Source organism: Panthera uncia, chromosome B4, assembly GCF_023721935.1.
Source record: "Panthera uncia isolate 11264 chromosome B4, Puncia_PCG_1.0, whole genome shotgun sequence".
NCBI classification, from domain to species: domain Eukaryota; kingdom Metazoa; phylum Chordata; class Mammalia; order Carnivora; family Felidae; genus Panthera; species Panthera uncia.
This window is the reverse complement of record NC_064809.1, coordinates 55,991,049-56,005,547: the sequence shown is the minus strand read 5'-3', so window position 1 is coordinate 56,005,547 and position 14,499 is coordinate 55,991,049. Positions and strand designations below refer to the sequence as shown.

The following is a 14,499-nucleotide window of genomic DNA, read 5'->3' as shown; positions in this document are numbered from 1 at the left end:
TCCATTAAACATTCATATACTGTATGTTTTGTGTCTGTATGAAGAAAATGCCTTATCCCTGGATTGGTGGGAACGCAAACATCTTGGTTTTCTGTGGCATACAAAATATCTTCCCAGTGGAGCTCACAAGCAGAAACTTATCGCTGGGAAATCTAGAGCTCTCTCGGAGCCCTGGGCACACCAGGAAGGAAGGACGCCATATGCCTTTCCCCTTTGTCAATGGAGGCATCTGTACCCATTTGCTTCCCCAGATCGACTCTTCACACCCATCCACATCTCATCTCCCTGGGATGCCTTTTAAAAATGAAACAAGTTTAGTCTATATACATATTACTATGTGACAGGGCAGTTTTAGAGAAAAATGGGTAAGATTATCACCACAGCAACTTTAAAAAAAAATAGAACATATAACTTATTGATAAATAAACTTAATGAATGCTCACATTTTACATATTAGTTTTCTTCCATCTACTTCTCAAAAGGGTTTCAGATGACATCACTCATCAGAAGATACTGTGCTGAATCATCTTCCCTTAGTAAAGCTCTTTCCCACCTTAAATAAGGTGCCTCAATTAATGCCCTGCATATGATAATGAGATGCTGATATAACAACACGCTTCTGTTAGCAATGAATTTGCTGCTTAGAGGGCCACCCACACCCGAGGGTGTTTTTTGTTTTTTGTTTTTTGTTTTTTGTTTTTACCGTAAAAGAATACAGGGGAATCAGATATGTGATTTTAAAGTGATACAATTGAATAAAAAACCTTGTATTATAAATCAGTCAATTCTTGGTGCAACAGTATTCACCTAGTTTGTATTCTTTATTAAAATCCCTGAGCTTGCCTCTTAGTATTAGCTGTAATTCATTCTCTTCCAAGGGCAAGGATAAGACCAATGATAGTCTTAGGAAAGGTGAATTTTACCAAGCTCTTTGGCGTCTCTCAGGAGTTTCTCAGACTTTTTTTTTTTTTTTTTGGCAAACACTAACACAGCCATTCCTTTTTTTCTTTTTTCTTCCCTTTATCCCCTGAGGAAACTCTGGTCCCTTCAGCGAGAGTGTGAGGCCCCATAGCCTGGTTGACTACACCCTCTTGGTGTTGGCAGTTCTCTCTGGGCTTGTTGTCTAGACCTCTCCTCTTCCTCAGAGCCATTTGTCATCATTCCTGTGGCGTTTATGACAACAGCAGAGAATGTGCCATTGGGCACTCAGTGATCTCAAGCCACAAATGGAGATCATATCTAACCGTTATTTTGGGACTGCTGCAAGGATGACTTTCACATTATTAGGCTGCCTCACTTGGGGAAGAGTAGAAAACACTATTGCTAAATACACCTGCCTACTTTCAGAACTAACGCAGGGGTCTGTTTTCTGAAAACGATGTCCAAGCTTTTGTGTCAGATTGGATTCAGTAGATCTATTAATTTATTCATTTAGTCACTATTTTCAAGCCCTTAATATGAGTTCTAAATGTAAAGAAAGTTAAGAGTTGTTTCTTGCTACAGAGATGCTTGTACATAGGCAAATGTCGCCCTGGCTCTTATGTTTTTAGGACTTCTAGTGGGTTTAGGTTAGTTTAAGGTCTCAAGAAAGTCTTCTGAGAGGAAGAAAAAACATTTTAAAGTTCTAAAATTTTAGAACTTTTCTCTTATAGATCTGTATTCAAGACTGGGAATACATTTGAGCCCTAGTGAAAACATCAAAGGTAATTCAGGCTTCCCGATCCTACTCCTTTTCCATATCAGAAATGTAGAGGTAACTGACAGCTGTAGACTATGCAGAGTAGACTCAGGCAGCCTCCTTTCCCACCAGTGATATTCTGGGAATCCTACGAGGATTTGAAAAAATACTCATGCAGGCTATTAATTATGAAATTATTTGCAATTTCAAAATACTGTAAAATAACCTAAATCTCCATCCATTGAATAAATGAAAGTGTGTCCATATAATGAAGTATCATGCAGCTGTAAAAAATAATGGAGCACTAATATGGAGATATTTCCAGGATACATTGTTAGTGAAAATTTGAAAAGCTTAAGAGTATGTATAGACTCTTTACTTTTCTCTACTTCACTCATAGTATGTAGTATGCTGTATATTGCACAAGAAAGGACAAATAAGAATGAATGGATATTTGCTTATTGTTACCAAAAATACAGGAGGGATAAGCTAGAAGTAATAAAAATAATTACATATAACGTGTGGATGGGAATGAACAGAAGGGATGGGGGAAATTTTTGACTTTTGGAAAATTCAAGTACCATATATGGGATGGGAATGGGAAAATATCTGTAATATTTGATACTAACATTGATGGAAAGCTGAATGATGATTATTGTTGGTACAAGGCAATGAAGGGAAATCATGAGATTGATACCTATTGCTTTGTATCTATTACTGGTACTTTCCCATTAAATTTATTTATTTCTTTTCTTTCCCACTAAATTTATTCCTTAATTATTATTTTCTTGCATTTCTACACTACCAATAATCTCTTCTTCCTCTCCCATGCTAGTAGTCCTTTTGACAAGAGAGGAAAATAAATGAAACTATTAATAGTTTTCTCATTTTGGCAATAATTTGAGCCAATGATGTGATTTTATATCGTGTTTTCTCAGGAGAGGAGGATACAGAATCAGTGCATATTCTTTGCCAGTTTCTAAGTCTTTACAATTATTAAAAAACATACATTATAGGAAATATTACTTGCTTCCTGAGCCACATTGTTTTTTTTTTTCTTTTTATTTACTAGAAAATGCCAATATGTACCATTTTCTACTAATACATAACTATCTCCCTGAAAGTGTAACATGCTTTTGGGGTTAACCTTTTGGAGGCAAGAGACTAGTCATTAGTAAAATTATTTTAAGAAAATGAAACATGACTATGGAAAGGAAAAAGGAAACTAAGGCTCAATAATGGTTGATTACCCAGTGCCCCAAAATGTTAGTATTTTATTTTTTAAAAATATTTTTAACATTTTTTTTTTTTATCTTTGAGACAGACAGAGCACAAGCAGGGTAAGGACAGAGAGAGAGGGGGAGAAACAGAATCTGAAGCAGGCTCCAGGCTCTGAGCTGTCAGCACAGGGCCCCGTGCGGGGCTCAAACTCATGGACTGCGAGATCATGACCTGAGCCGAAGTCGGACGCTTAACCGACTGAGCCACCTAGGCACCCTGACCCAAAATGTTAATATTTTAAACTTCTTCCTAACTTCTGCTCTGGATCACTGCTTCAGCATGGTCGTATACCTCTTTTATAAAACAAAGATGGGAGATATACATTATTTAAAAATTGGTGTGTATTGGGCCTACTTTAGGCAATTTTTTTTTGTGGGGGGAGAACCCATGACTTTGATGATGGATAAAGTAACCTATGGGGTCATATTCTCATCTTTTGATCCTGATGTTCTGTTCACCTGAGGGAAGCAAAGGAAGAAGGGCATGTGAATAATGAGGTTTACTTCTTTATTGGTGTGGAATTTGTATTCAGTTTAATAAAAATTTATTGGCACCTGTTTTGTGTCTAGCACTTGAGTAATTCCTTTTATTCAATGACCTTGTCCTTAAATAGGCAAAATTTCATAGAGTTTCACCAAGTTCAAGCAGTCTGAGAATTAAACATAGTGTATAGGTAGAAAGCCAGAAGATGACTATAGTGATGTATAGAGTGAGCACCGTGTGTGTTTTTAATGAGAATGAAAGGAATTTACGAAGCCTAAATATCCTCTGTTTAGTTTTAAGTCAGTGATCATGATATTAAAGAAAGTTGTATCGTTCCACATATCAGTGCTTTTCATCATGCAGTGACATAGTGAAAAAAAATAACCAAGTAGAGACGTCAGTTCCCCATATCAAAAGCTATGAAATATAAGTGCTCCCAGCCAAAGAAGGCAAGATCTGGAATTTTTTTTTTAAATGTGGATATATAGAATAAATATGCAACCCTCCTGATAATGTTGGCTGATGAAATGAAATTCACCAACTGTAATTCTGGCACGGAGAGACACACATAGTGCCCGCATGCGCGCACGCGCGCGCGCACACACACACACACACACACGTGCACACACACACACACATATACACACATACCCTCAGCATATCCTTAATCATTTGCTATCTTATTTACATTTCATTTGCTAGAGTAAATTCTATCATTTGAACTTTAAAAAAATGTATTTCAATATTACTTAGGGAAAAATAGGAAATAATGTGATTGGCTTTCAAATAGCTTATTACCATTCATATACTCTCAAGATAAATTATATTAAAGGAAAAAAAAAACAGAAAGAAAGAAACCCTGTTTCAGCTTCTGAAACATTCTAAATGGAGACTTAGCTCTAAGTAATCAAAATTGCTTTAGTTGTGCAGAGCGGCATTAAAAGCCTTGTCCACTAATTGAGTGAAGCAGTGCTATGGAGCAGTCCTGTCCCCTCATTAGGTGAACTTGCAGGCACTGTTTGTCATACTGGGTTGCCGGCCTCAATCTAACAGTACTGCTGGCTCAAATTAGCGGTAATTCATTATGACACAGTATGTCCTTCTGTGAAACAACAATGTGAAGCCCATGGGGCATCTGTCTGCCACTTGCACTTCCTTATCACATTCCTTCCCACTTCAGGGCAAGTGACCACCTTCGCCTGAGCCTTCTAACTTCTTTAGCTAACTGGTGATTGGAGATGCAGTTTGAGTGAAGCATTGCATCCACCTCCCTTCCACAGATGTTGTAGAGAGGAAGAGGGTGGGTATCAATGGGCCCAGTCCTTCTGGAAAAAGATGACATGTTCTGAAGGAAGCAGAGTGCTCTTGTGTATATGTGTGAGTGCAAGGACTTCTTTTTGAATGCAAATGCCTCCCTTGTTGTCAAATCATAGGGGATGTTAATAGAAAATATTGAGGTAAAATGTTCATAAATGTGATAGAATGCTGAAAAGAACGAAAGGTTTCTGACCATATACGTTCAGCTATTCAACGACACATTTGGAGAGAAACTTCATGTTTATATGATGAGCATTGCTGTTCAAAGTGCAACTTTTCTACTCTTATGAGCAGGTAGATTGCTATCACTAGGGAAAAGTTCTAGCAGTCATGCAATTGGATACTTCCTCTTGCCAACTCTAAATTTTGTGTTGTGTCAATTAGCTCGTTGTGTTGATTCAGATAATTTCTTGTGTCTATGGAGGAACAACTAAATTCAACTGCTAAAGAATCTCTAAACCATGTCCGGATACAGCTTTTCCTCTGAGATCCTTAACTTGACCATGGATGTAGAAAACTTTGCACATATTGACTGTTGACTCTACAGCGTTGGGAGTGGTGGTACTTATTAGTCAATGAGTGAGGTTCAGGGCTGTTGTGCCCCCACTGTTTTTCCAAGGCTGAGCCTAATCTCACTGTAGGACATCTACTCCAAGTAATATGGGCCTGGTGGGATTTTAACAGCATTAAAAGCCTGCCGCCTAACATACCATTTATCATTTGAAATTCCACAATTAGACTCATTCCTTTGGATGATATTTAAAAAACAAAAAACACAAACTTTTCTTGATATAATCTGATTGCTTAAGCTGGTTCATACATTACGATTAGTTACTAGTAATTATTTGTTTATCTACTATTTATTTCTGTAAACTCTATCCCTTCATAAAAAGCACTCTAACAAAATCCATCAGTTTAGAAATAGTGCCCATTACCTCATTTTACAAAATTCTTACATTAAACATAGATACATGTTTTTAGATAGTAGTTCCTAATGAGTCTTGACTGAATTCCTGCTTTCTTCACCAAATCTGCTTCATCCCTATTCAGTCTTCACGGTTTCAGTGAATAGCAACTCCATCCTATTTGCTCATTCCAAACACCTAGGAGTCATCCTTGACTTCTAGCTTTCACTCACATCCATATCCAATTAATTCACTGGCAAATCCTTTCTGCAAAAATATACATTCTGAATTGACCACTACCATTCTGGCTCAAGATAACACAAACTGTTGCCTGGAATATTAAAATAGACTCTTCAGACCTACCTTCACTCTATTTATAACATAGCTTTGAAAATAAGTGGTGTCATTTTAGTTGTCAAAAGGTCTGGGGATTATTACTGGCATTTAGAGATGCAAAATGACCTACCATGGGTTTGATGGTCAGGACAAGGAGGAGTTACCCACAGAAAATTACACTTTTGCTCAAACCCCTTCAATGGCTGCTAATTTTTCTGAGAATATAAGCAAGTAGTATTACAATGGCCTACAAGGCATTACACAATCCTTCCTTCCCCCTCCCTCACTTATCTGATCTCATTTCCTGTTAACTCTCATTCATTCACTGCATTACAGCCACTCTGAAAATACAGTCATGCTGGCATGCTATTCCCACTACCTGAAAAGTTCTTCCCCCAGTATACTAGTCTTACTCCTTCACCTCCTTATTCAAAAGTCTTCTTTCTCAGTTACCCAGTTGTAGAGTATCTTTTCAGATTCCTAACCACAAGCTATTTTGCCACTGAAATACTGATCACTATCCAACATATTTTGTTATATTCTGGTCTTTCTTCACTTACCAGACTATATCTTACAGTATCTTACATGAGAGATTTTTGTCTGTTGTTTTGTTTGCTGTTATTATCACGTAGCTTAGACTATCTGGTACATAGTAGGTGCTCAAGGAGTTATTGAATGAAAGAATTTAAACTCATAAAAACCTTAGGCAGTATTGCATTAAAGAAATGAAAATTTAAAAGCTGAGGGGCTAGTAGATTAGTCAAGATACACATAGCTTAGTAAAGAGAGGAGTTTTCACCTGTTCTCATGAATATATGTATTTATTCATCCACTAAGTATTAAACTCCAATTTAAATCAGGTACTTTTCTAGGTGCTAGAGGTAAAGCAATGGAGAAAATAGGTAAGGGCATGTAACAAAACTAGTTTTAGAGATGGTAAGTGCTATGCAGGAAATAAAAGGAAGAAGGGGGTAGTGACAGGTGGCAGGGGGAGGCCTCCAATTATTGTATATTTCCCACTGTAACCTGACTAACTCATTTCTACACTAGTAATAATTATTTTGTTTGATATACAGTAAAACCTTGGTTTGTGAGCATAATTTGTTCTGGAAACATGCATGTAATCCAAAGCATTTGTACATCAAAGCAAATTTCCTCATAAGAAATAATAGAACCTCAGATGATTCATTCCACAAGCAAAAAATATTCATATAAAATGATTACAATACTGTAATATGATACAGAGTAATAAAATAGAAAATATAAAGAAAAATAACTTAACCTGCACTTATCTCTGAAAACCTTGTGGGTGGTATAAGGCAGACAAGAAAGAGGAGGGTTACTGTGTAGGATGACTTTCACTATCACTAATGGAATTACTGCTATCTATTGACTCAATGGAATCTTTTTCTGCATGGGGGCCACTGTATACGCTCATACAGATGTTGATTACAGTACGGTATTAATGAACTCTTGTCATATACTGTATTTAATGAAGTTGGCAATAAGGCAGCAGAGGAAAAGGTCTATACCTGCAGGCAGCCTGACCTAGAATGAAGCAAAGCATTCCTAAGCTTACTCTTGTGTGGAAAAGCAAGGGACTGTCCATAGGTGCTTTGAAGTGACAAAAAATTCACTAGTGCCAGTTGTGGGCACCTTCCAACGTTCTGAAAAATCACTGATTTCTGCCAAACACCACGGCCTGAGAAGGAGCATTTGAACATGGGAGATGATCACCTACAATCCCACAGTGAGAGAGAGGAAGAAAGAGAGAGGAACCATTGGCTCAGTGGTGATCATATGACATTTGGCATCATGTACTACGTGTGTTGCAAGACACTTAGCAAGTTAAAATGTATTAGCAAACACTTGAAAAGAAAATAACGTGGGGAAATGATACATAAACAGGTATATTTTGAAGAGGTCTATGTGGCCTGTTGGAAATAAAATGGATTATGATACGGGCTGTCTTGGGTTCAAGGATCAGCTTTGCTCCATGCTGACCATGTAACCGTGGACACTTAAGTTCACCTCTGTATTCTCATTTGTTAAGTATTAAGAATGCACACTTCGTAGGTGGCTGTGAAGTAAGAAAGTGGTATAGATAAGGTATCTAATACATAATAAAAGATAAATGGGTTTTTTTGTTTATTTTATTTATTTAATTTTTAAAGGTTATTTATTTATTTTGAGAGAGAGAGAGAGAGCACAAGCAGGGGGGCGGGGAGAGACAGAGAGAGAGAGAGAGAGAGAGAGAGAGAATATCCCAAGCAGGTTCTGCATTGCTAGTGCCAAAGCGGACATGGGGCTCAAACTCACTAACCGTGAGATCATGACCTGAGCCAAAATCGAGAGTTGGATGCTTAATTGACTGAGCCACCTACGTGCCCTGATTACAAATGGTTTTTTGAAAGACTTTTGGCTACTGCACAGGAAATGAACCTGGATACGGTACCCCAGAGGGCATCTGTGTGCTGAGGAGAAAGATCAGGTTATTATGAGGTCACTAAGTACCAACTGAGAACCTTTATAAAAATCCTTTCTTTCCCCCACTTAAATAGCAATATACAATTTGTATGAAATTTTTGTTATTGTATTTAATAACTTTATTATAAAAATTATTTATTTGTGAAATGTTTAGAAAATGTAGATTAGCAAAAGAAGAAAGTAAGAAATTCCTGTAATTCTAAAATTAGCATTGCCACCTTTCGGCTATCAGCACAGAGCCGAACACCGGGCTCTATCTCACAAAAGGCATAACCGATTAAGCCACCCAGGTGCTCCTGGGTTGAGTCTTGAGGGAGAGTAGATAAAGAAGAATTGCATAACATGGTCAAGTTGTCCCATGTGCAGAGTTTGGGACTGGAGCAAGGAGAACATCTAAGGAACATATAATGGTCCTGTAAGAGAAGAATAAGAATGTAGAGAAGGGCAATAGCTATTGAAATGGAGGGGAAAGGACAGATTTTGTAGATATTTAAGAGATGGGATGAGCATGATTCCATGGCCAATTAGATGTGGAAGGTGAGGGGGAGGAATCTCCCTTCAGTCTTATAAGAACTTTTTAATTAAAGAGTTGTAATTTTATGTAAATCACCTCTTTAATATCTTCTGAGTTCAGATAAATTAAAAAAAATCTGAATTATAGCAAAGACTATTTCTATTTACATAGTAGATGGATGTAAGTAGGCAACTGTTGTTTCGTATTTCAGCATGCAGCACCACCCATGCAAGTCCTTTCCTTTGGGAGAACTGCTTCTTCATTCTCTGCCTGTGACGATGGTACGCAATAGAGTCCTATCCAATCATAGAACTTCATTCTGCTTGCCATTATGAGTGATTCAAAGAAAAAGCCCTGGTTTTTCCAATATGTATATACAAGTAATCTTCCCTTATGACATTTCATCTTCCCATTGAATGGTAATTAAAATACCTGTACCTTTTTGCTATGGCATGAATGATTATAATAAGAGTAAAAAGATGATATACCATTGATTATCTACAATAATAGTGGTACTCAATGGACCAGACACTCTTGAATTTGACATGCATTAACTCACTTAATACTGTTAACACCATATAAGGCATGCATTATTATAATTCTTCTTTAAAAGATGAGAAAGTAAAGGAACCAAGACATAAAGTAACTTTCCAGTGGTCAGGAAAAAAAAAGTGCTGGAGCTAGGATAGCCTGAGTTATCAAAATTTTCAATAGAGGAGATGTGGTATTTGTTTTTCGTTATCTTAAGGAATGACACTTAAAAGTAAATATCTTTTCTATAACGTTCAACTTAACTTTCAATTACTCAGAATTTCCTGGGAACAAACTAAGATGATTGATCTATTTTTTACTTGATACTTATTTAATTAGCTTGGTAATCAATTATATAAATTCTATTTGCATTTGGTGATAATGGTGATGCTATGTTATGTTTATCTGGTATGGATCATCTCACTTATTTTATCACTGGAAATTCCTACTTTATACTTTTTCACCTTATTTAATTCATTTATACAGATTATAATATCTGTTGTACGGTTAACTTCTCAAGTACAGAATCCATGTGTGATTAATCTAGCCTTCAGAGTACACAGAAAAAGGAGAAATTACTGTTTACTTTGGGGCTCTGGAAACACATTAGTTCAATTATCACCTTGAATATGAGAAAACTAAAGTTCAGAAAGGTCTTGCAACCTATAAGTCAAGGCCTTAACTCATACTCCATTCTGGATAATCCCAAAACACATGTTGTTTTTATCTCTGAATTCTACCTTATAACCTATACAGTATCTTACGATAAGTACTCAGGTACTTTTTGTTGAATAGATGAGTGTTGAATAGATAGATGATGGTTGTTACTTAGCAAATCTCCAACTTAAACCAAAGCAGTGTATGAATGCACTTTAGAGAAGGGAATGGAACTTTTAAATTCCAATAGCATAAAATATGCTTGAATAGTCAAACATGTATTAAATAAAGAGATTAGCCGCTATAGGTTACATAACTGGAATGGATGAAGCTGCTTAATCATAGAACTCTTTTACCATTATGAAATTGGGTAAATTTGAGACAGCCCCATAAAATAATGTAGCTCCCATTTTTTTAATGAATTCATATTAGAGTTAAAAGTTAAATAGATAGTATTGGGAAACTTCAATTTTATGTCACTGAAATTTAGTATTTTTAAAGTATATGTTTTCTCATATATTTACCTTGTTTCATTTGGCAGCTAAAACTTTATAACAGTCATTCTTTTTTAAGTTTATTTATTTATCTTGAGAGAGAGAGAGAGAAAGAAAGTAGGGGAGGGATAGAGAGACACACACACAGAATCTTAAGCAGGCTCAGCACTGTCAGCATGGCACCTGATGAGAGGCTCGAACTCACAGACTGTGAGATCGTGACCTGAGCTGAAATCAAGAGTCAGACAGCTGAGCCATTCAGGCACCCCTAATAGTCATTCTCAAATCGAGAATTCTAAAATCACTAAAGTATCTATGTGAATTCCAACTTTTAACAAATTGTATTCTGAACTATCACCATAGTTGGATTAAAAACATTTTCCTTTCACTATCAGTCCTGATAAAGTGACAATTATACTTGGATTGTATTTATAGTACTTGGAACTCTGTGGAAAGACTATCTCTGAAGACTAGTTTAAAAGTAGAACATCTTCCTATTATTTTATTAGTGGTATTTAAACTTGGCATGGATTGGCAAGTTTATGGCTTGGGTTTATAGTTTTAACTCTTACGTTTAGTTATATGATCCATTTTGAGTTAGTTTTTTACATGGGATTGAGGTAGGGGTTCTATTCCATTCTTTTGCATATAGATATCCAGTTGTCCCCAACCATTTGTTGAAGACTATTATTATGTTCCAGTACTAATTCTCAGATGTTAACTGGGTGTCCTATCATTCAATTCAATCTGACAATATCTGCAGTTAGCATCAGATCCCAGAAGTTAAAGTGTAAGGTCCCCAATGATTGCTCTTATTCAGAAAGTAACTGCAAGTACTGTCCCCAGGCAATGGGCACTTCTGCCTGCCAGAATTGGCTGCAAATTTGGGAGTTCCCACAATACTCCTTTAGCCTCGGTAATTCACTAGCATGACTCATAGAACTCAGGGAAGTGCTATACTTATTATGATTGTTTTATTATAAAGGATTCAAATGAATAACTTAGTTGAAGAGATACACAGGATGTGTCTGGAAGGGTCTTGAACACAGGAGGTTCTGTTTTTGGGGAGTCAGGGTGTGCCACCTTCCCAAACATCAGTGCTCACCAGGAAGCTCTCTGAGTCTCATTGTTTAGAACTTCCATTAAGGTTTCATTACATAGGCATGATTGATTAAATCATTGACCATGTGATTAAACTCAATGTCAAGCCCCTTTCCTCAGAGTCTGGGGTACTGGGGTCCTGAAAGTTCCAATCCTCAAATCACATGATTGCTTTTTCCACAACCTCTCCCATCCTGAAGCTATCTAGGGGCTCTGTTATGAGGCAAGTATAGCGTAACAAAGGCATGCCTATCACTTGCTGAATTCCAAAGGTTTTTGAAGCTCTTTCCCAGGAATCAGGGAACAGAAATTCAGAGAACAGTTTTATTCACAACAGACCAGATTTCTTTCCTCCGGGGTCTTGGCAAGTGTGTCAAAAACCAAATGACCATAAATGTCTGGGTTTATTTCTGTACTCTCAATTCCATGCCATCCTTTGATATGTATTTGTATCCTCATGCCAGTACCACACTGTCTTGATTACTATAGCTTTGCCTTAAGTTGTGAAGTTGAGAACGTTATATTCTCCAACTTTTTTTCTCGGCATTGTTTTAGCTATACTAGATCCTTTGAGTTCCATATGAATTTTAGGATCAGCTTATCAGTTTCTATCAAAAAAAGCTAGCTGAATTTTGATAGGGCTATGTTGAATCTACAGATTAATTTGGAGAGTATCTTCATTTTAAGGATATTAAGTTTTCTGATCCATGAATGTGGGATGTCTTTTTTAGTGGTGTTTGGTTTTTAATGTACAAGTCTTCCACTTCTGTTAATAAATTTATACTTTTTTTAAATTTTTTCCATGCTGTTGTAAATAGAACTGTTTTCTTAATTTTATTTTCAGAATGTTCATTGCTAGTATACAGAAATTTAATTGATTGATCAAATATCCTGCAACCTTACTGAACTTTTTCATTATTTCTAATAGTTTTTTAGTGAATTCCTTGGGATTTTCTAAATAAAAATAATGTTATCTACAAAAAGCTGGTTTTCCTTCTTCCTTTTCTATCTGGATGTGTTTTATTTCTTTGAAATTTTTTTTAATCTTTATTAATTTTTGAGAGAGAGACAGAGTGTGAGCAGGGGAGGAGCAGAGAGAGAGGGAGACACAGAATCTGAAGCAGGCTCCAGGCTCTGAGATGTCAGCACAGAGCCCGACGCAGGACTCGAACTCACGAACCGTGAGATCGTGACCTGAGCCGAAGTCAGAAACTCAACTGACTGAGCCACTCAGGGGCCCCGATGGATGTGTTTTATTTCTTGTTCTTTATTAACAAACCTGGCTGTAACCTCCAGTACAATGTTGAATACAAGTCGTGTGAGTGGACATCCTTGTTTTATACCTGATCTGGGGAGAAAGCAGTCAGCCTTTTATCATTGAGTATGATAGTTGTGGGTTTCTGTAGATGCTGTTTTATTAGGTTAAAGGAAGTTCTCTTCTATTGCTAGTTTGTTGAGTGTTTTTATCATGAAAAGGGGTTGGATTCTGTCAAATATTTTTCAGACCTATTGAATAATTGTATGAGTTTTTATTTTATTAGTATGGTGTGTTACATTGTTTGCTATTTAGATGTTAAACCAATTTTATATTCCGAGGGTAAATCCCATTGGGTCTTGGTGAATAATTCCTTTTCACTCTTCTATATACTTTAAAAGAATTTAGGTATGCCTGAAATCACCCATAATGGAGGCTTTTAAAAATAAAAAGTTTTGTATAAACTAATAATCAAAAGTTATACGAGTAATCTGGCCCTAGATCACCTCCAAATCTCTGGTTACAGTATTTTAGACTAATATTCTAGAAGTGTAATTCTGTCATCCTAAAAGTATCACTTTTAAGTCTTTTTAAAATACTGACCACATGGGGCACCTGGAAGGCTCAGTTAAGTGTCTGACACTTGATTTTGGCTCAGGTCATGATCTCACAGTCATAAGATCAAGCTCTGCGTCAGACTCCGTGCTGGGCATGGATCCTGTTTGGGATTCTCTGTCTCCCTCTCCTTCTGCCCCTCTCCAACCCTCCCCCACTCACTCATGTGTGTTCTCTCTCTCTCTCTCTCTCTCTCTCTCTCTCTCTCACACACACACACACACACACACACACACACACACACACACAGAATACTGACCACATAATCTGGTTGATGATTTTGGCTTTGGGGGCCAAACTTTGGGGGCCAAAGTTTGAAAAGGTAGAATAAGTGATGAACTCACCCTTACCAAATTATTTTACATACATCAATAAATAATAAAATCATGATAAAATAGTTATATGTTTTGGATTTTTGGATTCATGACAAAATGAAATGAAACTATTTTATAGTTTCTTATAGTTTCTTATTAAGAAAATAAGCCTCCAACGGGTAAGATAAATTTCCAAAGACATTCAGCTCTTCTGTCATAGGACCAATGATTAAACCTTGGTCATTATGACACTGGAGTATGACTCTGAAAGAGTGACTGGGTATAAAAGTTTCTGTTTTTATTTTGCTGTTTTTATTCTTGTTGTTTTTAATCTAGAAATTATCTAGTAAGTTTGTAAACTTTTATTCTTATACAACTTAGTGTCCTAGTATAATATAGCACTGTGCTTTGATAAGTAATAATTTACATTTAACAAATTTTAGAGCACATTAGGATGTTTTCTATAAAGTATTTCAGCTATAAATAATGTTACATTATAAATATATTTTAAGTTAACCATCAATGAATATA

General features: G+C 36.4%; 1 protein-coding gene across 6 annotated transcripts in view; it reads left to right on the top strand.

Annotated features, from left to right (window-relative positions):
* Positions 1-14,499, top strand: part of SOX5 (SRY-box transcription factor 5) — a 1,013,639-nt gene that overhangs the window by 323,378 nt on the left and 675,762 nt on the right. The window lies entirely within an intron of this gene.